At 38.5% G+C, this 27414-nt stretch overlaps 1 protein-coding gene across 10 annotated transcripts in view; it reads left to right on the top strand.

Annotated features, from left to right (window-relative positions):
- The window catches only part of ZBTB20 (zinc finger and BTB domain containing 20), a 675920-nt gene that overhangs the window by 174527 nt on the left and 473979 nt on the right, over positions 1–27414 (top strand). For 3 of the 10 annotated variants that reach the window (XM_078389964.1, XM_072993820.2, XM_078389962.1), the window contains one exon: positions 9720–9873. The exons of the other annotated variants lie outside the window; for them this stretch is intronic. The gene's annotated coding sequence lies outside the window, so the exon portion shown is untranslated. The remainder of the gene's footprint in view (positions 1–9719; positions 9874–27414) is intronic. 10 annotated transcript variants of the gene reach the window in all.

Below are 27414 nucleotides of genomic sequence, written 5' to 3'. Positions count from 1 at the left end.
TCCTGTCAGTGCTAACTTCTTTTCTCCATAAGTAATAAATGACAGACTTAATGCTGATCAGGTGCTCTGGATTGCACTGTCATCCTTAGAAAACAGGGCATCCTAGGCCTTTCTGTATCCAATTTAAATTATAGGCACCACATTTTATTTACTGCTTGAACAATCTTGTTGGCACTGTTTTGTTTGCCTAAATGCTTACGAGATGAACATTGGTTCCAGAAGTGTTTAGTGCAGTGTTCCTGTTTTTCAGTGAAGGACTTTGTAATTTGTAATCTACTGTGGTACATATCCACAATAAATCTACAATGGCATAATATGTAAGGTATTTCTGCAATCATAGGAAAGATTTGGGATAAATGTTCCTAGCCGTTAACCTAGAGATTTCTTCACTGGGGTTGTAATCCGTGAAGCAGTGATCTGTGTCCGCCTACAATTAAAGAACTAAAATAACTATACTCTGTTAAAACATTGAGGTAGACTATGAAGTGAATATAAAATAAATGAATGGTGTATATTTAAATACAGCTGTACTGTGAAATCAGTTTGTACATGGTGTGATGGACTAGATACAGTGGTGCCTCGCTTAACGAGCGTTTCGTTTAATGACAAATTCGCTTAGCGATGGCTTTTTCGGAGCGATCTTGCGCTCCGTTTAATGATGTTACCGATGGGCGATTTTCGCATAGCGATGTTTGGGACCTTGCTTTGCATAGCGATGACAGTTTGGGTCCCCCTGTTTCGCTTAACGATGGTTTTGACAGCCTCATGTTAGCTGTTTTTTAAATGTTTAATAATGTTTTAAAATGTTTAAAATGCTTGAAATCATAAGTGCACTTAATAAACCCTTTGTTAAACTAATCTGACTTTGTTTTGACTCTTTTTAAATTTGTTGTAATTTTTTCCCCATTGAAATGCATTGAATAGGTTTCAATGCATTTCAATTGGGGACCCGCGTTTCGCTTAGCGATGTTTCCTATGGCGATTTTCGCTTAAGGACGGCAGTCCGTTCCCATTGGAACGGATTATCCGGTTTTCATTGCATTTCTATGGGAAAATGCGTTTCGCTTAACAATGTTTTCCCATAGCGATGTTTTTTTTTGCACCAATTAAAATCGTTAAGTGAGGCACCACTGTAGTTTGGGTGAGCTTCATAGTTGCCTTGGCTGCTGAAGTAAGGGGATGATAGATAGATAGATAGATAGATAGATAGATAGATAGATAGATAGATAGATAGATAGATAGATAGATAGATAGATAGATAGATAGATAGATAGATAGATAGATAGATAGATAGATAGATAGATGTTTAATACAGGTAAGTGGATAGATAAATATGTGGAAATAGATGGATATATTGACCCTGGGTGCAAATTAAGAGATGCAGGAGAGAGAATGAAGGAGATAGAAATAGAGAAGAAATATAAATTGGGTTGAGCAATAATTAAGAAGATAAAATCAGAAGCTATATCCTAGGAGACTATAGTGTATGATAATATACATGAAGACTAATTATACCACTCCAGCAGAAGGCCTACTTTTTGTAGCAGAGGAAGGAATACTGGAGGTGAGGGAAGAAAGCTTGCAGCACAAGCCTTTTATTGTGTGTGCTGAACACAATAAAAAATATAAGCCTAAACTTCAGGAGGTCTACAGCTCTGTGAGAGTTATATTTTGGCATCCTTTGAAAGCCACCCACAGGCACCTGCTAGATACTTAATTGGGATGATAGAACTGGACCTTAAGTGCCATCAAAGCAGAGTAATTCACTGCAGGTCCTTCTTACAAATATTGCTTATAAAATGTCAAACAAAATACAGATACTTTTGGTGAGCATGGTGGGTCAAGGCATATGGCTCATTTAACACTGCTATACTTATAATCTTGTGCCCGCCATCTAATTTGATTATATTAGAAACATTGGGGCTGCTCTGGAAAAAAATTATCCTAGGCTCCTGCAGAGTAAGGGGCCTCTTTGCCATATACCATGACCCCTGCTATAACACTCACTGGTCACCAGAATTATAAGCGCAATGTAATTTTGACAATACTGGGCTGCATGGAGTAAATATTTTACATAGTTCTTTATAAAACAGGATAGATACAAATGTGATTCTTTAAAGCAGTGGTTTGTACTCTGTTTTGTAAAGAACAGGTTAAATTAATTTCATTTTTTCAGGCACATTTAATCTGGCTGTATCTTTGGGAGGCTGGGAGGAAGGGTTTTACTTATTTTCTAGGCCTGTATCCAACTGTAAGGGAGTCAAAGCCAATCATAGTTGAATCTTTCTTTATGGCTTGTTGTTTAGTCGTTGAGTCATGTCCAACTCTTCATTACCCCATGGACGAGAGCACGCCAGGCCCTCCCGGAGTTTGGTCAAATTCATGTTGGTAGCTTCGGTGTCACTGTCCAACCATCTCGTCCTCTGTCATCCCCTTCTCCTCTTGCCTTCCCACTTTCCCAACATCAGCGTCTTTTCCAGGGAGTCTTCTCTTCTCATGAGATGGCCAAAGTATTGGAGCCTCAGCTTCAGGATCTGTCCTTCCAGTGAGCACTCAGGGTTGATTTCCTTCAAAATGGATAGGTTTGTTCTCTTTGCAGTCCAGGGGGCTCTCAAGAGTCTTTATGGCTAGGCAGTAGTAAAGACTGATCAGGCAGTTTTAGGATTGGCCAAGTCCACATAGCGCCCCCCACATAGAATTTGTTGTAAGGAAAGAAGTAACAGGGAAAGCTTTAAGGAGAGATTTTGTTGCAGAGCAGGTGACTTTTTGGCAGAGAAAGAACTCCAGGCCCACTGGAGAAGAGTTCAAGGAGTGAAGGAGTTAATTGGTGAATGCCACCTAAGGCTTCTGAACAAGGTGCCACTGGTAAGTAATTTTATGCAGCAGTTTGTATTAGAAGAGTGAAGGTAAGTTCCTGAGACCAAGCCTTTTGAGGTGAATTCTTCCCTAGTGAGCAGCAGAGAAGGCCAACAGCAGGTCTCAAATAAAAGGCTTGTGAGAAGTACTGTACAGAATCCCCACATAAGAAAATACAAATTGTATTTTTCTCCTCAATCCCTGGACATGGGACACTTCTCACATGCAGTTCCCTCCCGCAGTTGTTGTTCTTGTTGTTCTTGTTGTTGATGTTGTTGTTGTGATGATGATGATGATGATGATGATGATGATGATGCATTTCTCCCAGCAAGGAACCCAAAGCGGCGCACAACATTAAAATTCACATAATTTAATAACACAATAAGTTAATTATTAAAAGATAAATTAAACAATATAATTTAAAATACAATTAAAAAATTAAAACATGAAAACATAAACAAGATTAAAATTTCTGCTGAAATAGGGTTCAGTATCAACTTTTCATTTTAGAATAAGTTCTCTTATATACAAAATAACTATAATAAATAGCTCCCTGGAAACCCACACTTGTATCCTGAGATACACTCTAACTGCTTCTCCTTAACTCTCTGTTAACTGTCAAAGCCTCTTGTCTCTTGTTTTAAATATCTCTTGTTCTCTTCTCCAGATTGGTTCTCCTTTCAGCCAGTCATATTATTCTTGATGTTGCTGGGTGAAATAGGTGAGAAAAACAGAAGTCATCTGCTCCTCTGTGTCTTTCGGCCCCACAGACTTGGGGTCTTCCTCTGAAGAGGATTACTCTAATAGAACTGCTTGGGCCAGAAAAGGGATGGGGCATTTTCACCATAGTGTCCAGAGCAGTGAGATGTTGCAGCAGAATGGGGATTGCCACTGCACCACCATATCCAGGATATGACATTTTGATGGAACTTCATTTCTACCAGCTTGAAAGAGTCCGGGAGCAGCAAAGGGCACCTCCATGATTTGGCACTGGAGGCTTCAGCGGCATGACTGCCCCCGCGGGTTTGGTCCAGAGCTTCATACATAAATGCACATGTTGGGGATAGTAGCTGGTCCCCAAAATCATACTTGTTTCAGGCCCTGTAAAACCTCTGGGATGGGCTGCAAAGGTGACCACAGGTTGAGGATCTGAAAATTTAGTTTGAATATGTAATCAAGCTGTGGTGCTGTGGGCTAAACCGCAGAAGCCTGTGCTGCAGGGTCAGAAGACCAAACAGTCGTAAGATCGAATCCACGCGACGGAGTGAGCGCCCGTTGCTTGTCCCAGCTCCCGCCAACCTAGCGGTTCGAAAGCATGCAAATGTGAGTAGATAAATAGGTACCATCTCGGTGGGAAGGTAAACAGCGTTCCGTGTCTAAATCACACTGGCCATGTGACCACGGAAAGATTGTCTTCGGACAAACACTGGCTCTATGGCTTGAAGAGCGGGATGAGCGCCGCCCCCTAGAGTCGGACACGACTGGACAAAAATTGTCAAGGGGAACCTTTAGCTTTACCTTTAGCTAGAGTTGAGATGTTAAGAGAAAAGGAGACACAGAAGCCTTTTTATATCGTGAAGCTGATTTTGGGATGCCTCTGGAAAATATAAGTTGTACAGCTGAGTGTCAAACTGATACGAACCATCCTTTCCTTCTGTTTTGTAACAGTTTTTCCCTATAAGTCTCACTTTCATTTCACCGTTTTCTTCTGGTTAACCAGCCCATGCCCTTACTTTCTTCCTCTTTCTGTTACTGGAAACAAAACCCTACGTGGAATAGTTGAGGCAGCTGGGTATGTGACCTAGGGTAGCTGTCTTCAAGCATCTGAAGGACAGCCATGTGGAAAATGTAGCAAGCTTATTTTTTGGTGCCCAAAGTGTAGGATCTGAACCAACAATTCAAATAATAAGAAAGGAAGTTTTGGCTATGCCTTATGAAGAACCTTTTGGCTGTAAGGGTTGTTTAGCATTGTAATAGACTACCTCAGTTGGTGATGGACTCTCATTTGTTGGAAATTTTAAAACAGACGTGGGCTGGCCATCCGTCAAAGATGCTTTAGATTTCAGGTTTGGACTACAAGACGCTGGGGATTTTTCCCCTTCAATATTTACAGTTCTGTGAATCTACAAGTTACATAGGATTTCTTCATTAGAGGTGCACATGGGTGCACTTCTGATATTGAATGACCAGTCACTACAGCGTTCTATAAGTCATTACTGAAATGTGGCCACAGCCTAGAGAACTGGATCTTGGACCTGAGCCATATTTGGCAGAATTATATTAAATAGTGCAAGCTTGCTCTGTACCAAAGTCGATGAAATTTGGAGATATGCTTCTAAAAATCTAATGATTCTTTTAAAAAGTTTCCCTTCCCCCGTGAACTTGTTTTCCTTCCACTTATTGTGGCAAATGGCCAAATCTTTGATTATTTTTCAGATGCTTACCACTGTTTCCTAAAATGCTTTTCTCTACCATTTTTTTACATTCAAAGTTGATCTTTCCTGTCATTTAGATAGAAGATAAATAATGTTAAACATTTATTTTACATTTACATAGGGCTGTGGCTAAACATGCTTATTTAAGTATTATGTAGCTATTGCCTAAATTTTTAGCCAGTACTTGAGGAAACATTTGAAGTAAATTAGAAATTTGTATTCAGTCTAGCAAATTTGGTATTATGTGAGCTATGGTTTGGCCGTATGTATGAACAATGCAAGTGTCTGTGCCGCTGCCTTTGCCATTTTTGATCTTTAGAAAGTTTTATCTTTTAGGCTTATCAGCCTATTACTGACTTTCCAGTTAATACAACAAGAGCAAATAAACCATATGAATATGTTAAACAACAAATGAAATAAGAAAAATGCTATGTTATTTATCTAATCAAAAATTAAATCAGTTCATTGCAGTGGTGCAAATATGAAATATCCAACAGAATATGTTTGCTGCTCTGATACAAATACGAATGGAAGAAGTTTAGAATTTTAAGTTGTTTTAATTCTTGCTCAGTGCAGAAAAGGACACTAGTCTGTTACGCTCTTGGCTAGTCTTGTTGCTTCCCAGAAGGGCTAGCCCTGCTAGACAGTTTAGCTTATTAGGATGAGGCTGGTGCTTCCAGAGTTCCAGCTTGGCCTGATAACGAAACAGATGGGATAGGAGGATTTTAAATGACTAGGAGCCTTCACAAGTTATATGAAAATGTGGAATATTCTCTAGTTGTGCTTCATCAGGAAATGTGTTATATTGCATTGTTGTCCCAGGAAACCCATTTAACTTAATGGCACATTGAAAGGCAGTGGGTAGCTGAATAATCGGGACATGATGGCAATGTTTTACTCTTGGCTAATGTCACTGGGTTAAGCGATGTGTAGCCAGTTGTTTAATGAGTGAAAAAGTCTAGTATTTTAATGCAGCCATGATTAGTGGCTTGTTAGATCTCTTTAGGAAGCAGAGGACTGTAATTTCTGTTTGTTGATATATCTATGTGCTTATTTATTTATTTATTTATTTATTTATTTATTTATTTATTTATTTATTTATTTATTTATTTATTTATTTATTTATTTATTTATTTATTTATTTGGAGTATTGGTTACATGCAAGCCTATTGTAGGCAAGCATGTGGTGGTGCCATTTATTTCCAGTCAATTCCACCTGAATCTGGTAGTCTGTTGTTTTTATAAACAACGAAGAAACAGCTTTCAGATCTGTAATGTCTGTTGATTTGATTATTTTATTGATTAATCAGAAATACTTAGTGGTTATTCTTTACAACAATAGTGCTTTTGTTGTAGGTCCGACAAAAAAAATGCACAAACAAGATGAAGACAAAGTGCAGGTAAAATAAGCTGAGCAGGATAGAGTAGTACATCAGTTCTCAAACATCAGCTTCATGAAGATACAGTGGTGCCTCGCATGACGACGTCAATTCATTCCAGCAAAATCGCTGTAGAACAAAAACGTCGTAATGCGAAATTAAAAAGCCCATAGAAATGCATTAAAACCCATTTAATGAGTTCCGATGGGCTGGAAACTCACTGTCCAGCGAAGATCCTCCATAGGGTGGCCATTTTTGCTGCCCATACAGCGAGGAATCAGTCCCAGAAAACAGTGGGGGGCCATTATGTTTACCCGGTGGCCATTTTGAAACAGCCGATCAGCTGTTAAAAATCATCGTCTTGCGAAGAATAGGTTCCCAAAGCAGGGAACCAATCATCGCAAAACGAAATTCCCCCATAGGAAACATCGTAAAGCGATTGCAAAAAGTTCGTCATAATGCGGTTTCGTCGTTAAATGGAGTGATTGTAAAGTGAGGCACCACTGTAGTTTAATTTGACTACAGATGTAAGAAAAACACTGTTCAGATTTCTGTCTTCCATCAGCAGCCATGGATTTCATATTTGCCAAAAGTGTTAAAAGACATTCTGAGACATAGGTGGTACTTTGGAAAGCAGCTCCCTGGACTACCAGTATACCTCAAGCTGCGAACTTCGTGCTTAGTCCTGTTCAAGTTATATAATCTAGCACTAACCTATCAACAGTACAATATGTCGGTCATCTAATCTGTCACTGTATTAAATTCACTACATCTTACAAACTGATCTTAATTACACATAGGAATTAATGCCCTATCTCATATGCATTCAAAAATAGGAAGAAGTATCAATATTACCAATGCTTCCAAGTACCATGGTCCTTAATAATATACAGTGGTGCCTTGACTTAATGAACGTCCCTACTTACGACCATTTTGAGTTACGACCAGCTTCAGCTGCAAAATATTGCTTCTACTTGTGACAGGACTTCCACTTACGAACAGAAAAAGGCAGGGGGAAAAGGTGAGAAATTCAAATTGCTAACTGTAGGTGGTGACGAGGCTGCTTATTTGTAGCTTTTTCGCTCCAGCAGTTAGAGAGTGTGCGATCAGAAGAGGCTTGGGACTGCCTGGCTTATGCTTCTGAGTGAGCGTGTGTGTGTTTGCAGGGAGGCTTGGGACTGCCTAGTAAGGTAAGGTGCTGTTTTCTGCTTTCTAAAAACTGTTCTGTGTGTTTCTGCAGTTTCGTTTTGGGCTGGGGGGGTTATGTTTCTGTGCTGTGATGGGTCTTGGGGGGTTGTTTGTTTTTTTGGTTTTTCCCCTATTACTGATGGGTCTTGGGGGGTTTGATTGCTTTCTAGAGTGTTTTTCCCATTTCTGATGGGTCTTGGGGGGTTGTTTGCTTTTTGGGGTTTCTCCCCCATTTCCAATGGGCTTTGCTTGCTTCCCTTGCTTTTTTTCTTTGTTTTCTTTGCATTTACGACCTGGTCCCTTTGTTTTCTGTTCATTTCCGATCTGCTCCGTTTATTCTCTGTGCATTTCCGATCTGTGCATTTCCAATGGGTCTTGCATCCTTGATTGGTTCCCCCCCCCCTTAGCCGGAAGGGATTAATCACATTTCCAATGACTCTTGCAGTGATGTGTGTGTGTATGTGGTTTTTTTCTTCGGCTGGAACAGATTAATTGCATTTCAATGCGTTCCTATGGGAAATGGTGCTTCGACTTACAACCATTTCGAGTTACGTCCATCTTTTGGAACGGATTATGGACGTAAATCGAGGCTCCATTGTAGTTCCATATACATAGTCCATCTTCTTTTCCACTTTCAGATAACAACTCTTATGGATACACTCTTTTACCAACTGTGGTATAACTTTATACATCAGTGTCAAATCCTGTCTTTCTGTTCTCTTGCTGCTACTGCTTTCTCTGTCCCCCAAATGCAATTTGACAATGCAGTGATGTTTAAGTAGCTGCCCTAGTTTCCATCTCATCACATAAAGTTAGAAGAATATGGTCTCTCAATAATAATAATAATAATAGAATTATAGAACTAGCTGGGACCCTGTGGATAATTGAGTCCAGCCCCTGTCAAGGAGGCACAGTGGGGAATTGAATTCCTAACTCTGATTCTGCAGCCAGATACCTAAACCATTGAACCACAGAGTAATTTCTATTATGAGTGACCAGACTTACTTACTCCTCACAGCAGTAAATACCAATAGCACATTGGAATCATGTATGGTCTTGCCTCAAGATGGGCACAAGCTGTAGTTCAGCAGGTAATATAACATCATGTTTTCCCCAAAATAAGACAGGGTCTTATATTAATTTTTGCTCCAAAAATGCATTGGGGCTTATTTTCAGGGGACGCTTTATTTTACAGTCATGTCATCTTCTGGTTGCTGCACAATGCTGCACAATGGTAGAGAGCGGGGTTTCACTTAACTAGTACTAATATTAGGGGTAGGGCATTTCGAGCATCCTGAAAAATCATACTAGGGCTTATTTTCAGGTTAGGTCTTATTTTCGGGTTAGGTCTTATTTTCGGGGAAACAGGGTTATACTGCAGAATATGTTGTAGCAATCTGACAAGGTATAATCACATTCTTGGTCATGTGTGACCAGCACTTTTCAGATCACTATGGCAGGTTCTGGAGTTAGAGCTCTTTGTGTGCACAAATACTGAACAAGATACTGGTTAATGAGAGAATTTGGTTGGTTATTGATCTTCAGTCCTTGCAAATGCTTACAGTTGCATGAGATTTTGTTTTCTAATAGTATTACCATAGTAATAGCTGCAGAAATCAACATGTTGATTATATATCTTGACAACTGAATTTCTAGGTGGCCTTCCCTACTATTGTTCTGAGAGCTACTTAATCACTCTTGTGACATATCTGTTATGAAACTTTAAGAAATAACTGATGAATTAGTAGTGGATAGAAAGAAACTCAAAAGTAAGCACATACTCAAATTTGTTTCTCCCCACAAAACCATGAAATGTTTTATTTATGTTTAGCTTCAAGCATGTGCCTTCCTCCTCTTTTAGGGAACTAGAGAGTTTAACATCTCTACTGCTGCCTGCTTCAGCTGTGACAACAATCCAGCCTTGTATTTATAAGTAGAAGAGTCCAGCATCCTATCCCATCTTGTTGATTCCTATTTGGCTGCATGATAAGCTTGTATTTGGGTACTGTTGTAAGGTAAGGTCCATGTAGACTTAGTATCCCAGTTGATAACATCAAGTACTGAAATCAGTATACTTAATTCCCATCCAAAATCATTCAGTCATTTCCCCAATTCTCATGGTAGGAAAAAGGTGGGTGTACTGAATTAGCATTGGAGATGAGCTTGCTTTTGCATACATTTTATAGAAATAAAATATGAAGTAAAATGTGTGACAGAATTAAATCCATCGGATCTAATAAAAGAAAAAGAGGAAAGCAAAGAAAGCTTGGACCTTAAATCCCATTAACCAGGCCAGAGAGAAAATGTGTTAAAAGAAAGCTGCACTGTATCTTTTCTCATTGTCTGCTAGAATAATCTTTTTCACCCTTTAAGTGGAGTGTTTAAAAATCCTGATATTTCTGAAACAAAAAGAATATACAGCCACTGAGCTAGCTGGTTTTTATACCTTCCTTTTCTGAGTATTGTCCTTCAGTACAATACGAAGCCATTTCTTTGTTCTCAGAAGCAAGCAGTTAAATTGTATGTAAATGTATGCAAATTAGATGCTGTCTAATAAAGAGAGTCATTAGATGGAAAAAATATTTAGTTTGGCAAAAGAAGAGAAAAGAGGGAAAAAGAAAGCAGGTGTATTTTGGAAAAGATAAATGTACGATTGCTAAAAGCCCTCTAAGTTCGGATGAGGATTTCTGAAAATGGTTATTTAAATTTCTTGTAGAAGGTTTATTTCTTTGTTCTTTCATTTTTTTTCTCCCCATCATTCTATGTCCATGTGTATAAAACTGCACATATAGATGTTATATAAATGTGACATTTATGTCAAGTTCAGTGTATAGTGTTGACATGCAATGCTCTGGTTCTTTGTACTACATATATAAATGTATATACATTAATCACATATATACATGTATGAGAGACTGTGTATATTATGTTCATTTTGTGTATGTGAAGGTAATAATACTTACAGAAATCACTTCACATTTGTATTAATATTTATTAAAGTACCCTGGATGATTTTGTATCCAATTTCCCCATGACATTATCTTAGTAGAAGTAGAGGTCTTATGCTGTGTTGTCATCTTAATATAATCATAGAATATTGAAGTTGGAAGGGGCCTATAAGGCCATCAATTCCAACCCCAACTCCTAGACTATATAGAGTATAGGACTAAGTGTCAGTATAACCAACACAGGATTCTCATTAGGAACAGCAGTCAGTCCTGCATCTAAGCACGAGTGACCATTGCTCATTCTGTTTCAGTAGAAGGAGATGGGTATTCCTCACATTAAATTCTAAGCTGTAGAGTGCATTTCCAAATCTCCAACACCAACACATTCTTACACCAGCTATGAGTTGTTGCAAAGGCATTTCTTCTTCAGTTTGGACAAGTGATATGACACTATTGAACCTTAGGTTGTCCAGAATGCCATAGTAATTATTATGAGACAGGAAAAAAGTAAAGGGCTGGGCTACAGCCTTACTAAGGAGAGCAAACCTATCCATTCTGAAGGAAATCAACCCTGAGTGCTCACTGGAAGGACAGATCCTGAAGCTGAGGCTCCAATATTTTGGCCATCTCATGAGAAGAGAAGACTCCTTGGAAAAGACCTTGATGTTGGGAAAGTGTGAAGGCAAGAGGAGAAGGGGACGACAGAGGATGAGATGGTTGGACAGTTTCAACCAACATGAATTTGACACAACTCCAGGAGGCAGTGGAAGATAGGAGGGCCTGGTGTGCTCTGGTCCATGGGGTCACAAAGAGTCGGACACGACTAAATGACGACGACAGCCTTACTATCTTGAACCTCTGATCCACAACCTCTACATAGAAGTTGAAGCTCAGTGGAAGAATATATGCTTAGCCTACCAAAAAACAAGTGCAATCCCTGGCAGCAGCAGTGAAAGGATCAGGTAACATACTCAAAGCTTTGCCTGAGACCTACAAATCTTCTGCCAGTAACACTGGTAGACAGTGCTGGGACAAGTGGACTCATAAAGTGTATTCACAGTATATATAATTATAGCAGTTTGATACAATATCTTTAATGGTCATGCTTCATTCTAAATCATGGACTTTTAGTTTGGTTGAGTACTTAAAATTATCTTCTCTAGTTCAGGAGAGTACACCAGAACTGTTTATCAGGTAATTCTAAGTATCCCACCAAACTGCAAATTCCACTATTCCTACGAATAAAGCCCCAGCAGTTAAAATGGTGTCAAAATGATGTAACTGTGTAGCACAGATATATCTTCAGTTTGACTTGGTATAAGCTTCCTACTCTCAGTAACATTGGTATATATCTGCAGTATATGTAATTATATCAATTTAGTTGCATGCCTTTATTCTTCTCCTTTTCCTCTTCTTCCTCTTTCTGGATACCTGGGAATGAAATCTTTTACCTATTGAGACACTGAAATGTCAACCTTTAATTCTGATTCCTTAATGCCTTTCTTAGATGGTTACCAGGAATGAAATTTGTTCTTCAAAACAAAGGTTGAGCATTTTCTGTTAGGGAACAGAATGTTTTAAGTCAGCGGACATTAAATGTTATTTGATTTAACATACACAATTTTTTGGTTAACTATTAGAACTTATTTTCCTCTCATGATAATTCTGCTTATTTTCATTAGAATTATTCCTCCCTAACTAATTTTTGCACTGTATGGGAATAAAATAGATTAAACATTCAAGTTAGGCACCTTTTTTTTGTCTGTGTATGTTGAAGTTATGTCTTAAAATGTTTTCAATCAGACACACAAGTTTTCTGTTAGCTGTTAACTTGTTGCCATGGCAGTACTGCTGTAATGTATGCACGTAAACATATATGTGTTTAAAATACATGTATATTAAAATAGTGTTTTAAAAATATTTACATATATATCTCAGGAATTGGCATAATTCCCAGAATTACTGGAAGTACCTTCCCCAGGAACATTTGGACTTGAATAATCTCTCCAGCAGCACTCCCCCACCCCCTGAAATATAACAGTTTGTAGAGCTGGCGCTCAGTACTTGACTTGACTTCTTTTCACACAGTGATGGGGTTCTTTGGAACTGTAATACGTTTTTATTTAATTACTTCAAAACACTCTCTTAGCTAATGGCTTTAACATTCAATTACTCAATATGGGGAAAAATGAAGATATTTTTACAGGATTGAACGATTCTATTGGTAGCCTAGCTAGATTTTAATTTCTCTGAAGATAATTTTAATTTCTTTAAAATTTGAGAAAATTACAGAACTCTTGGTAGTTACACAGTATGTTTACCCAGTCAAAACAGAATACAATAATACATTTACTCGATTCTGCAATCCAAGGTGACAAATAAAACCAGGAAAACAAATCTAGCTGGTAGCTACGTTTTTCTTGTAGCATGAGAGAAAACAGGAATTTGTAACACATTTAATATTAACTAGTTTTTATTTTTCATAAATTTTTATCTGTTCAAGCGCACTTCTTCAGATGAAAACTAAGTTTCATGATTGTGCCAGGAAGCTGATCTACTTGTCTTGAAGTCCTTTTCCTTCACTCCAGAAAATGAGGTACATCTAGGTTCCCTGCTCAGCTTTACTTTCAGAGTGAAAGCAGCTCTGACTCTGCAAAGTTAGCAAGAAGCTATACTATTTCATGCTTCCCATTCCATCACATTGGTGTAGTGTGTTAAATGAGTCTTTTACATCTCTCCTGATAAGGACATTGTTAAGTTCCTACAGGGAAGATGCAGAAGGTTTATTTCACACATAAGGAACAAGAAGCATAAGGGCATTTTTTGGTAGGCCCATTTACGTTATGGGCCCCATGTGAGCTGGTTAAGAAGCACATTTGTTTTGGTGAAATTGTAGTATCACAAGTGCTAACATAGTTCAGATTGCTGATTCATCTATGTGTATAAGTAGTCTCCATGAATTCATTTGAAAGGATCAGTCCACCATTTTCTGGTTGACTGCTAGTTTACTGAAATAATTTCCAATATGGATGAATTCAGAATTTTGAAACTCTTGCTTTCTAAAATAGCTTTTAAAGACTAAAATGTTCTGCACTAAATTAATTGTGGTGCCAGCAAATTGGCTGTCGGACTAGCAGCTTTTGATATTACCTAGTTATTGTTGTTGTTGCTGTTATTTCTTTTTAATTATGCAAAGTGCTAATCAGTTTGATTATGCACAGTGCTAATCAGGTTAATTATGCAAAGTGCTAATCAGTTGTTCTGTAAGCACATGGGGAGTGCAGAGGTGCTGATGGTGAATAGTAGAGCTACATGGGGGTAGTCACGGCAGTCGTTTTCTATTAAGAAAGAAGAGCAAGTGAGATGGTGCAGTAAATTTTACCTCTTAAAACAACAAAAAGAAGTAAAAACTGTATGGACAGGGATTCTACAAGGGTGATATATTCTTCTTAAAATACTGTTTGCACCTTCTAATTGTTTAATCTTATGGAACAGATTTTAGTGGAACAGAGTTCACTGGCATTGATTAAGAGAAAGAAAATAAATATACAAACAGTATTTTTTTTTTATTTTCTAGAAAACTAATATAGAATTAAATCCATTCTTTCCAGGGAGGTTGAATACACTTGCCTCATTTGTTTGTTTCCAGATTTTGCTTTGTGTTTTTTAGAAATTAGGTCAGCTTTTTTTAGAACACTATTGTTGATTAATGCTTGGTAGTGGAATCTGCAAAAGTAAAGGATCTAGGCATAGTGATCCTTTACTACACATCCTTTACTAAATATGATCTAGAAAGTCAAAACAATCTTCTTACAAGTCAGTTACATTGTTCTAAACTGTAAACAAGACCTTCAGATATTTAAAAGAGCAGATGCTTTAACTGACATCTTTACACCTTTCTTAGTCTAAATTAAGATTGTGGATAGCCCATAGTTTGAGTAACAGTCTGTCCCTTGCCTTTACAATTAGGTGTGCTTTGTAGTCTTTTTATTTTTCAAACATTTAGGATCCAGGAGGAAATTCTGAAATACAATAAATTGCAGCTCAAAGTTTCAGGGAGTGTGTTTCAGTTGAAGGGGCAAATAAACTTACCAACTGTATGAATTATGAAAATGCTAAGAATTTTCCCTCCTTAAATCAGGCCTTGCAAAGGTGTGTCAACTAAGACATACATACTAACTGCATATTGCAAACCACATAAGACAACTGTATTTGTTTTTCTTTAAATCAAGAGGTATACTGTGTACTTATGTTAATTGGTAAACAAAGATGTTACGCTTGGGTAATGTTAGCATGAAAAAATTAATACTATAATCTTTTGTGGACTATACATTTAACTATCTAAATAGAGAGTTAGGGGTGTGATAGTATGCTTTGCCTCATTTTGGGGAACCCGTGCTGTGTTTCGGTTAGAACTTCAGTGAGGTTAATATGGACTAGACACTAGCATTCATCATTAATTTTTTTATTGATTAAAAGAAAAACTTGATATTTGTTGTTGCTGTTCAGTCGTTAAGTCGTGTCTGATTCTTTGTGACTCCATGGCATTAAAAAGGCAAAAGCTGAGAATTAGTTGTTAGTAAGAGGTGCTAAAAGCAACAAAAAAGCATTCTTCAAGTATGTGCATAGCAAGACAAAGAAAAAAGTGGGGATGGAAAAATGGTAACAGTTGACAAAGAAAAGGTAGATGTGCTTAATTCCTACATTAGCTTACTATTTTCTCAAAAGACAGGCAATGAACCTCCAGGTAAATGTGAAGCACAAGTGAAGGAGACAGGATTGCAGCTTGAGACTGATAAACAAATAGTCAAAGAACACTTTATCAATCCCAACGAGTTCAAATCTCCAGGTCCGAATGAACTGTATCCAAGATTATTTAAGGTACTGATTGAACCACTGTCCATTATTTTCTTGAAATCATGCAGGATGCATGAAGTGCTATATAAATGGAAGAGTTCTAACATTGTCCCTATCTTCAAAAAGGAGGAACCTAGGAACAACAAACCAGTCATCTGGACATCAATCCCAGGGAAAATTCTGGAGATTATAAAGCATCACTCTGTAATCATCTTGAAAGCAATGTAGTAATAACCAGAAGCTTACGTGGACCCTGTTATGTAAAGACAAAGAGAACTACCACAGCAACCAATGCAAAGAAATATATGAGAACAATAAAATGGGAAAAACAAGAGATATCTAGAAGAGCCTTGTGGCTCAGTGGTTAAACTGCTGTACTGCAGCCAAAACTGTGCTCACAACCCAGGGTTCAGTTCCAGGTTGACTCAGCTTTCTATCCTTCTGAGGTCGGTAAAATGAGTACCCAGCTCGGGGGGGGGGGGGGAATGTGTAGCCTGCATAATTAACTTGTAAACTGCCCAGAAATTGCTTGAAGCACTATGGGGCAGTATATAACCAGCACACTTTGCTTTAAAAAAAAAAACTTTCAGAAGATCCAAGAAATCAAAAGGAAATATAAGCCAAGATTAGGCATGCTAAATCAGGGGTTGTCCGTGGGCTTGCCGGAACTGGGCTATGGATACAGATCTCCGCCCCCTGCACACATGTGGGGGGCGTGTCACGCTCACGTGGGCATGATCAACAAGGATGATCAGGGGATCATCCTGGAAACCAAGCCCTATGCGGAAAGACTGAAAGAACTAGACATGTTTAACTTAAGAAAATAAGATTGTGGAGAGATATGATAGCAGTTTTCAAATACTTGAAAGGTAGCCATATAGAGGAGGGGAAGGATCTGTTCTTCATCATCCCAGAGTGCATGACACGTAACAGTGGACTCAAGCCACAGGAAGCCAGATTTAGGATGAACACCAGGAGAAGCTTCTTAACTATTAGAGCAGTATGACAGTGGAACCAATTATGTGGGAAAGTGGTGAGTGCCCCAGTGCTGTCATTGATAAAAAGCAGCTAAAATGTCCCTGTCCTCTACTGACAGTCTACTTCCACAAGGTATACGTCAGTCTATATAACCCATCATAAGGAATTAGAGTTCACTGGGTGTAAAATGAGTTAACAGAACTTGTCAGTGTGCTCTTGATGTGTGCTTACTGTGATGTCGTGTGATACTAACTGTTGCCTCAGGAGGCACAGTTGCTGTCCTTTGCCAGATAGAGAACATACAGGGAGCATTACTTTGGAAGACAGAAACAGTGGTAGAGTTCTAAGCGTTATACCAGTTTTTCTAATTTGATACATTTGAATTCTTCCTCACCTGGATGTTTTAAAAATATTTTTAATAAGTGAAATGAATTAAATAGCTTCTGCAGTTGTGAAGTGTGTGGAGTTCTCCTTTCCTTTCAGTGTCTCTGTTTACTGTTTTTGACAAACACAATTCCTACTAGAATTATGTATTGTTAAGTTCATTTGTACACAGAAATCAGCAATGCCATAACTTCCATACATAAATATTAAGTGATCCCATTGATGCCATTATGTACACACTTTTCTGAAAGGACAACCCATTATGCCTGTCAGAGAAATAAGGAATTGGCTTTATCCTTGAGAAAGATCAAGGGTATAGTAACTGTAAATGTTGCTACTTGCATCTACTTAAAGGATAGAAAATAGAATTTCATTCCATTTCTAAATGACTTTCCCCTTGATGTTTAGAATTGTGTAATCTATTCATTACATAGTATAACAGCTTTAGTATAGTGACATTCTTATTTGTGATTAACTGACAGTTGTTGGTTGACTGAGCTAGAGACATGAAGAGCCAGAGGCTTTTCATTGTAAAGTTAGACTGGGCAAGAAGAAGTAGTTTTGCTTCACTGCTATCTTTGAACTCCGTATTTTACATGTCTCAGATGTTCAGCTTCCTCTTAAAGTTCTAGCTAGCTGTTTCCTTTGATGCAACAGGGATCTGTCAGCCCACCCCTCTCTTAGTGATTCTTTCTTATAAGTTACATATATGATGGCAAAATATATTGAGAAAAAAAATCGGAAATGTTAATTTATATTGTAACTGACAGGTTGTACTTAGGGACAGTATCTGAAACAGAGCTTAACAAAGATGGTGGCTGTCTCCTGAATGGCTTTTTGAGTTATTTATTAAAGGGATTTGTTTGATAGTTATGCCATTTTGAAGCGAGTTTACATAAAGGCTGAATTTCCTTTGGTTAGTGCAAGAAAATTTATAACTTTCAGTCCGTTCCTAACTAACATATAAAGAGGTCCCTGCTGTAGTTCTAATTTGGCACTTTAATGCCCAGCAAACCAATGTGTTTGGGGGCCTTGAAGAATCAAAATGAGGATTCTTTATTTGCCAATAAGAACAGACTGAAAGTTATGCATTTTCTTATGCTAAGCAATAGGATTTCAAGCAATAATTTTTAAATAGTAAAAATGACCTTACAACATGATTACATATATAAATTCTTCTCTAGCCAAACATAGCAAGGAACCAGAAACTTATCTCTGGCTATGCAGAACCTATTGTTTTTGAGGGACCTTAGGCATCATGTCCCCTCATACTGATGCTAGGGCACAAACACTTGTATGCAATGCTATAGCTTCAGGACCATGCAAATGCAAATTGTTGGGATGGAGGGGATAGTAGCTAAAAGGGATGTGTTCTGTTTACTATTTTGCTAATATTGCAACCTTTATTTTTACTTAACTAGACCAGAGACCAAATTTCTAGTAATGACATTAACTAGAACAGAGTGCAAGCAAAATTTGAAAATAATTTCTCATTCAGTTATACCCTTACTTTTAAAAGAAAACATGATGGCAGCCTGCTGGACATAATCATACACATTCATGCTTCTTGGCCACAGTGTGAGCTGAAATGCTGTGGACCCTGGCACTCAAAAATTATTGTGCCCAAGTGCCAAAAGTATACAATTCTGCCGGGCCATTTGCTATAAGTGACTTGGCAGCTGGCCAGTCAGGAAAATGGGCATATGGCCAGTTAAAGAACTGAGACCATTTAAAAGGTCAGGAAGTGTGCAGGGAGGAAGGGTGGGTGGAAGAGGCAAAAAGGGAAAGATTGTGGCTGAGGGGTTTAGTGAGGAGGAGGAAGGAAGACAAAACTAGTCCCACAGAAGCCAAAGTCGCCTTGTTTACTGGGAACAAGGAAGAAATGACCAGATTTCTCTCACTGCATGAGGGGATGGAGGGTCAGATGTTGTAGCAGGAAGTGAAGAGGAAAAACCTGGCTAAGAATTCCTTTGGACCCAGCTAGCCTAACAGATATCAGAATTCTTTTGACGGACAGCCATTTAATTTTGGAAGGGACAATGCTAGCTTTCCTCTTTTCCTAAATCCAGAAGAATGACAACCTTAGTGCACTGCCAAAGAAGCTAGGGTCACCCAATCTATTCTGAACTATGGCCCTGTTTGTGATATGGCAAATCCTGGAATGCAGGAAGGCTGGCCACCACTTTCTGTTTTTTTCTTCTCAGGCTGCTCTGCACCTGGGACATTCAGCCATGAAAACACAGGAAACCAATCCAATCAGGGAGGGTTGATTGGGCAATGGATTAGACATTGCCTGGCAGACTAGATTGCAGTTTTCAATCGAGTCCACCAGGAAGGGATAAAATAAGCAGCTGTCAGGCCCATCCCACCTATTCTGGTGGTTTTTCACATAGGAACAGATAATCAGTGAGGGAGATGGACATTCAGCCTTATCCCAAGCAAAGGAGTATTTCCCTATGGGAATCAAGGAGCAGAGGACTGAGAGGATAAGTCCAGCTTGAGAGAGCCACCCTAATTCCCCACAGGATATGTCAGGAGATCTCACCCAGTGGTCATTTGCCTAGGGATTGTGGTGTATACCAACCTCTGATTGCCAGTCCTTGGTTACCTAGCGTTAAGTTAGAAATAGAGTGGCCTTTGCTCCATCACCAAAGCAAAGTCATGGAGGACAACAAACACCAAAAAAGGGACATATTCTTAACAACGAGGACTTTTTGCATTAAAGTTGCATACGGTAATTTAAACTAATATATGCAAATATCATAATTAGCCATTATCACTATAATTTAAGTGAAACACATTACTGCTCACCATATTGTACAAGATTATGACTACATAGGTAACTATAAGCCAGAAGCTGGTTCAGTTCCTCACTGTGCAGATCAGAGAGTGTGACTCTGAGCAAGCTACTCAGTCCCAGGATGCCCCCAGAAGAAAGCAATGGTAAACCACCTCAGTACCTAGAAAAGCCTGAAAAGAGTTGCCATAAGTCAGAATTGACTTGATGCCACATGATTACATCAAGTGCCCAGGAGAGGGAAGAGACATTTTTATGATAGAAATTGGGAGTAAGTAATATTAGCTTCAAAACTGTTAAGTATTGGCAGTGGAAGAAAAACCTTACTAATGCATCTGTCTCTTTTTAGATTTTTTTTTTAGGAATGATTGTATAAGATATTTTGATGTTTTCATATTGAAAACAACCTGGCACCTATCAAATCATTGCAAAATTGGTGTGTGTGTGTGTGTGTGTGTGTGTGTGTGTGTGTGTGTGTGTGTGTGTGTGTGTGTGTGTGTGTGTGTGTGTGTGTGTGTGTGTGTGCGCGCGCGGTTACATCTGCTGGACACTCCATGCCTAAGAAATTTTATATGAAAATATGGCAACTGAATTTACTTTGTTGCAAATGAATAGAATTATTTGATTGGAGACTATGGATATAAAAGTAAATTGTATCAGAGCCCTACAAACTCTGTTTTCCATAATGCCACCTGCTATCTGCATAGCATCTTCTGTAGTACATGTTTCATAGACTATAAGCATTTTAAGAGTGGTAGAAGAGGTCAATAATTCAAAAGTATATGAAATTTAATTCCTTTTATATTTATTCCCACCAAGTTCCATACATCCTTCTTCCTTGTTAGTCTGGTTATATTTCTTTTAGTTCTAAGAATGACTTATCTGAGGAAAGATTTTTGGAGGATTCTTTATGACATGATTGCTTCTTAATATGAACTGAGGTAGATACTTTGCTTTTACAGAAAATGCATTAGCTGAAATTTCATCAAAGGTATTGACAGGAAATGATAAACAAAAGGAACAGATACCTTTAAAATATCTGAATTTAAAAGTGTGGTGGATGGGATGAGGCAGAACTGAACATCTGGGTTTTGCAGAAAATTTGTGTCTACCATATTGTTTAGTTCCTCTTTACTAGTAGTAGATTCTAGTTTCACAAAAGCTATAAATGGGGATTTTAACATCAGGGAATGGTGCTTATGTATTCTTGGAGTGGGGGGGACCAATCCGATTTCCTCTCCTCATTAGCAAGCCTGAGCCCATTAACAATAAAAACTGCTTTTAACTTGGGTGGTCCTGAAAGAAAAAAAAATCAAGTTAACTTTTGGCATACACAGGAGCTACATGCACGTGTGCAGTGGAATCAAGTTAATTGGGTCAGCAAAGAGTGTTTCTGCTCCTCCACCAGAGGTCCATTTATATTGAAACAGATCTGGAATCGATTCATTGAAATCTGTTCCACACGGGATCGCCTTTTTAGTTTGCATTTTTTAAAAATTGTTGCTATCTGATGTAGCTCTATACCTGTAAAATAAAACAATACAGTCTGATTTTGGAAGCTGTGATCAGCTAACTGATAGGGACAGGTGCCAGTACTAAAGAGCTGACCAGCAGACCTGCTGCTTGAGAGCCTTGTGGCGCAGTGGTTAAACTGCTGTACTGCAGCCCAAACTGTGCTCACGACCTGGGGTTCAATCCCAGGTAGCTGGCTCAAGGTTGATTCAGCCTTCTATCCTTCCGAGGTCGGTAAAATGAGTATCCAGTTTGCGGGGGGGGGGCAATGTGTAGCCTGCATAATTAACTTGTAAACCTCTGCGCTATGGGGCAGTATATAAGCAGCACACTTTGCTTTTTTGCTTTGCTTGAAGCCAGCTTCTTTCCAGTGTCCAGTGGCTTCAAACAGCAAGTTCACTGGTCAGCTGTTTGGTGCGGGTGCCCAGTACCACCAATCAGCTGATCAGGGATTCTAAAGTGGGTGAAGGCAATGATGGGAATGTAACAATGGAGGGGAGGCCAAGGCAGCAGCGGTGGTGGAGGGAAAGCTGAGGTAGCGCCAGTGAAACGATCCCTCTCTCCTGTTTTGTCTGGCAGTGAAACCAGCTCCACCTAAGGAAAAGCTAAGATAAATTTGCAGTTATTTTGACCTTAAGTATAAGTTGTAGCCCTAGAGGCAGGAGCAGGACCCAGGGCACAGTGAAAATAACACAGCTTCCAGAGTCAGTCTGGGGTAAAACAGGCCACAACATCATTGGTTTCAGCTGAAGAGACTTTGTTTAATATATAGAGCAAGAGAGTCAAGTGCTGAATGAGCCACCTACTGTTTGATGACGACCAACCCATCCTGACTGTTGAGGAATGAGATATTAGGAAGCACACGCCGTGTGAGTGGTTGGCCACTGTGTGCAGCCCTTATCACCTGTGATTAAGGCAGTGCACATCACTAAGGTGAGCATGCCCCAAGATCCCTTAAGGGGATCCCCAACTAAAAGATATAGACACAAGGGTCCATTCTCTTAAAAATGGATCTGGCCCAATGCTTTCAAACTCCCAACACAGTTGTGACAAGGAACAACAGAAATGTACATAGAGCAGACTGTTCTCTCCCACAGGTATCCAAATGTAACTGAAGCCAGTGGTCCATAAATGGGGGTAGGGTGGGGTTATGGATGTTCTGAGAAAACTAACTGCCAGTTTGTAGGGAGAAATGCTTAAAGGTATGTTAGGTAGGTTGGAGAGAAGCTTTCCTCATGCAGGTCTGCTCTAAAAGCTCTACCCTTCCCTAACCCAACCAAATCTTGCTGCTGACCAGCCAACAGCAAGCTGCAGTGGACCTCATGAGACTAGTGTGGAGCCAGTGGGACCCTCCAGCCTAACCAGGGCAAAAAGCAGCACCCACCAACTCCTCCTCCACTTGAGGCTGAAAAACTGGGGCACAAATGAATCTCTGGCCCTTGCTTAATAACATGAAATGGTTTTGTTTGTGTAATTTAATGTGTGTGAGTCTCAAAGAAGTGTTCTAATTAAAATTGTATGGCTGTGGAGTTGAAAAGCAGAAATGAATACTAAGTTGCTAGCACTGATCTTTGACTTTCTGCCATGACAGACGTAAAAAGAAGAGAACTCTCTAAACACATACATATCTTATTATGACACACACATTTGGAAAAAGCCCCATTGGCAAAAGCTAACATAAAGTGACACGTTGTTTAAAAAGTTGTTTTGAATGTCTTCCCTTGTTGATCATATGCAAAAGGGATAAACAAACACCCAATGTAGGGGGCAACCAGGCTAAGCGTTCATGCTCCAGCAACTGTTTATGTCTTCGGTTGGCTGCACTGCTGTTTATTTACTATAAACATACCTGTATATGTTTGTAATATATACATCGGCAGTCGCAATACAATCTTAGCTGCATGGTAGTGTGAGGAGGATTTTTCTAAGATGCAACCAGATGGAGTCTGTTCTCTCTCTCTCTCTGACTTTCCCCCCTTCCCCCCCTTCCCCCTCTCCCTCCTTCTCTTTCCCCATGCCTTCTAATGTAGTGAATTAGTCTTTGTACTTCTTGTGAAACACAGGGACTGCTTATTCAAGCAGGACATGCTGTGCCCTGCTTAAATTAATGCAGGTGGATATGCAAGAAAAGCCACATAGGATTTGTCTGGTAGGAATCAAGCTAGTTAGCTTTTTGTCTAATTAAAAAACAGGTCTATTGAGGTCTTAGTTTATTCACTGATGATGAGGACAATATATGTTCTCTCTCAAGGTGAAATGACTGAAGTTGTTATAGACTCACAATGAAAGGCACCCCTCCTGCCACTTTGTTAGTGTTCTTCCTCTTGATTTTAACAGCATTTTAAAATCACTTTTAATGACAATTATTATGTTCAATTGTAGCACTACACTTTAGTGCCTCATGAATGAAACTGAGGTTCTTAAACTTTTCCTTTCCTTGTTTTCCTTCTGTAAAAAGATCATAATGTCCAAACAAAGACAAGCTGATTATTTTTAACTCTTGTTTGTCCAAATAACCTAAGTTCAAACCACGGTTTACAAGTCTTGTTTAGATAAGTCATAATTAAAACTATCTGAAGTTCTTTGTTCTACACAACAAAAGGCCACAGTTAGTTGAACATGGAAGGAAGTGCTTCTGATAGCCTTGTGATTATGCCAGTAGAGAAGAAAAATTTAGCATTACCTCTGAATTGGATTAGCAAAACAAAAATGCTTCTGATGTGTTTGGCAACACATAACTCATTTGCATAATTCTGGAGGTGAGTGAAGCTTATGCTGTAATGTTCAGATGCTGACATTAGTTCAGAATTGAACTTCTCCAGCCATACCTATAACGATGCCCATTGTCAGGCTAGAAGTATATGTTAGAGAGATAGTGCCTGACTAGCAGAAGGAGGTCCTTAACAGCTGTGAACTGCTGTTTTGTTCATGTTTAATCATGCCTGCTTTGTTTGATTATTGGTCTTTAGGATGTAAGCATGCAGTCCTTTGATGCCTGATTCCTGGAGTATGGAAAGACTGTCTTCAGTCCCCTTTTTGCAACATGTTCCTTCAGATCAAATTATGGGCTATCTCTAATGGCTGTTTATGGCATCACCCTCTCTACAAGGTCTTGTTTTGTGATGCATGTTACCAGATGTAGCTGCTAATTTGAATTGACAGTGTAGCGCTCATGCAGACAAGACGGACCTCCCTGTGAACTGATGCGGACCAGCTGCTTTGGACAGCAAATTCCACATAGGGGTCCATATTTCACCTGCAACTTACACCTTCATATTTCATTTAAAAAGTGAGCACTCTAGGTAAGAGTGCAATGCAACATGCTGGAGTAATATTTCATGCTGAGGCATTTTGGGTTGGTCTAGTCTGTGTACTAGCTGACAATCACAAATAATGGAAATTTAATCCACAAATAATGGATCAAATTTCAAATGCCTGTGATTCAGTGTTTTTCTTAGAAAAGTTTACATAGTAGACACTATATGGAGTGTGTTTATATAATCAATTTAGGGATGACAAAAACATTGTATATCTAATCCAGACTGGTACTATAGTCAGATAATTTTTTGATTTGACAAATGATACATATATTTCAGCTAACTAAATAAATAGCAGTTAGAATAATTACATTAAAATATTTCAGATCACTAGTACCATGTTTGAGGGGGGCAATGTAGACAAGTGGTAATGGAAAATTTTCAGAAACATTGACTGGGAATTACTTCGGACTCACTGGAAGGTTGTTCTTCTGAAACTCAAAACTCAACCACTGTATATTTCTGTAAGAATAAAAGTACAATCTATTTGTATGATTGGCATTTCACTCTGCTCTTGGGGGAAGATCTCTCTTGAGTGAACAGTTTGTAAAGTAAATTTAGAAGTTGAAGAGCTCACAAGACTTACTTATTTTGGACTAAAGCTTCTAGAATCTGTTAGCCAGCATGGGAAATTTTGTACTCCAAAGGGTAACATTTTTTTAAGCTTTAGAAGGGCAATATGGAAAATATTCGTCATCATGAGGGAAGAAATCATTATGGTAGAATTCTGAGCACGTGAACTCTTCTAGTACTACACTCTGGTTCTGCAGAAACTAGGAAGACAGTTTGAACATAGATTTCTGAAAGATGAAAGAAGATGAATCTTTCACCTCCAGGGATGAAGTCCATCGTTGTCAGAAATAATAAACAGCACCCACCATGATGCTGCTGGACCTAGAATTATTCTAGGGCACCATATATGAGGTGCTAGTGGAAACAAACATATTGTGCAAAGTTATCATCTGAGAAACAGTGGCTTAGCTCTAATTGTGACAATGAAGAAGCTGAAATTTCATTTTATGCACTTGGTGCATGAGTAGTTGCAGGTCTCTACAAATATCACTACTTACAGTTAACTAGTTCACATCTTAAGTTCAAAGAATAAAAAAAAATATCTGAAAATAGGGTCCCCTGGATGGACAAGTGAATCATAAACCGTAACAGTGTTTACTATTTCCTGAAAAAGCAATATACCTTGCCAAATGGATGAATGCTGAAGAGTGTCTCCCACCAGGACAAGAGTCTAGCTGGACCATCTGGAAGTCACTTAATAGAAGTAGAAAGATCAAAGAATGATCAAGTAAATTGGTGCTACTTGGGCACAGGATAAATTTTCTGCAAGTGGAGAAATTCAATCAATGCAGCACATATGTGCCTGCAATTTATGCCCCACCACATGTACAGAAGAAGATCTAGCAAGTGGCTGAGATCATGCTATTGAAGTACTGCACTTCTGGTCAGAAATAGTCTTATCTGAATTTGTTTCTAATTTCACCTATATTTATATATGTCCATAATTTTAAATTGTGCAATGTTCTGATATGAAGAAAGACTTTCTGAACAATTCCACTGAAAAAGGTTATGCTGTTTGAAGACAATCTGTAGAACTTTTCTCCCAATCCATTTAGTTATTGATTGATATTAAAAGTATTAATGCACTTGCATTTCTAAAAAAATATAGTTTCTTTTCTATTATTCAGCTGCTACGTACATTGCAATCTGGGTATGTGTCGCTTTTTTCAAATTTCAGTCATGTTTTTGAGATAAAAGGAGGCTTAAAATTACTTTTGCAAACAAGTAAAAATAATAAATAAAATAGCACAAGAGAAATCACAGTCTATGGACCTAAAAGTACTTTTGAGATATGCTGGGAGCCTTTTGTAAAAACTGCCTTGTATCATATACAATAGAAGTGTTTTGTCTGAGAGCATTGCTATCCTATTCTGTCTTAATTTCAATATACTTTGCTCTAACAATAAATATTCTAGACTTTGGCTGATTGATATGTAAAATTCTTTTAACTTGAAATTCTTTAGTCTCCCACCTTCACCCTCAAATTGTCTTGCCTCAAATTCAACCTTGAAAGTTTAAGACTGGCTTCTTAATAGTAAGAAGCTTTAAATGAATCCAGTCTGCATTTTTAATACACACAGTATATATTTCATGCAAGAATCACACAAGTCCTCTGGCATAATTAAAGTTATGTGATTTTTATGCACTTCAGATGACTATGATCTGCTAGTAATAGTATTTTTCAGACAAGTACTTGGATATCCCAAAATGATGCCAATGTGGGCTGGTGTCTATCATTTTGTAGACACCACAAAGTAGTGGAAATTGCAATGCACTCTGCTATAATTTGTCTTAAAAATATGCATAACAGCAATGGGTGTCTTACGTGCATTTTTAGTTGAAGAAAGCTATTTGAGTTTCCTTAAGGAGATAAGCATGTAAAACTACGTTCGAGGAGCAGAGTCCTTTATATTTCAGATTTCCCCCTCCTTTTAATGGCTGAAGCCAGATCTTGTGCTTCATTATTTGGTTGCAGTACCAGTTCTAGTGTCACTGCCTAGGGATAATGGTAACTTACTCCAGCAAATCTGGAAAGTATCAAATGAAAGCTGATCTGAATTATATTCAGCAGCCTAGCAACCGAAGCCTTGTACCATGGTAAGATGTATGTCTGTTGACCAGGCTTTGTATTCATAGATACTGTCCGAAAGCTGGTAACTAAAGAGCTTTATTGTTATCATTACTGTTGGT

This window comes from Pogona vitticeps, chromosome 3, assembly GCF_051106095.1.
Source record: "Pogona vitticeps strain Pit_001003342236 chromosome 3, PviZW2.1, whole genome shotgun sequence".
Classification (NCBI taxonomy): Eukaryota; Metazoa; Chordata; class Lepidosauria; order Squamata; family Agamidae; genus Pogona; species Pogona vitticeps.
This window is presented reverse-complemented; position numbering and strand designations above follow the sequence as displayed.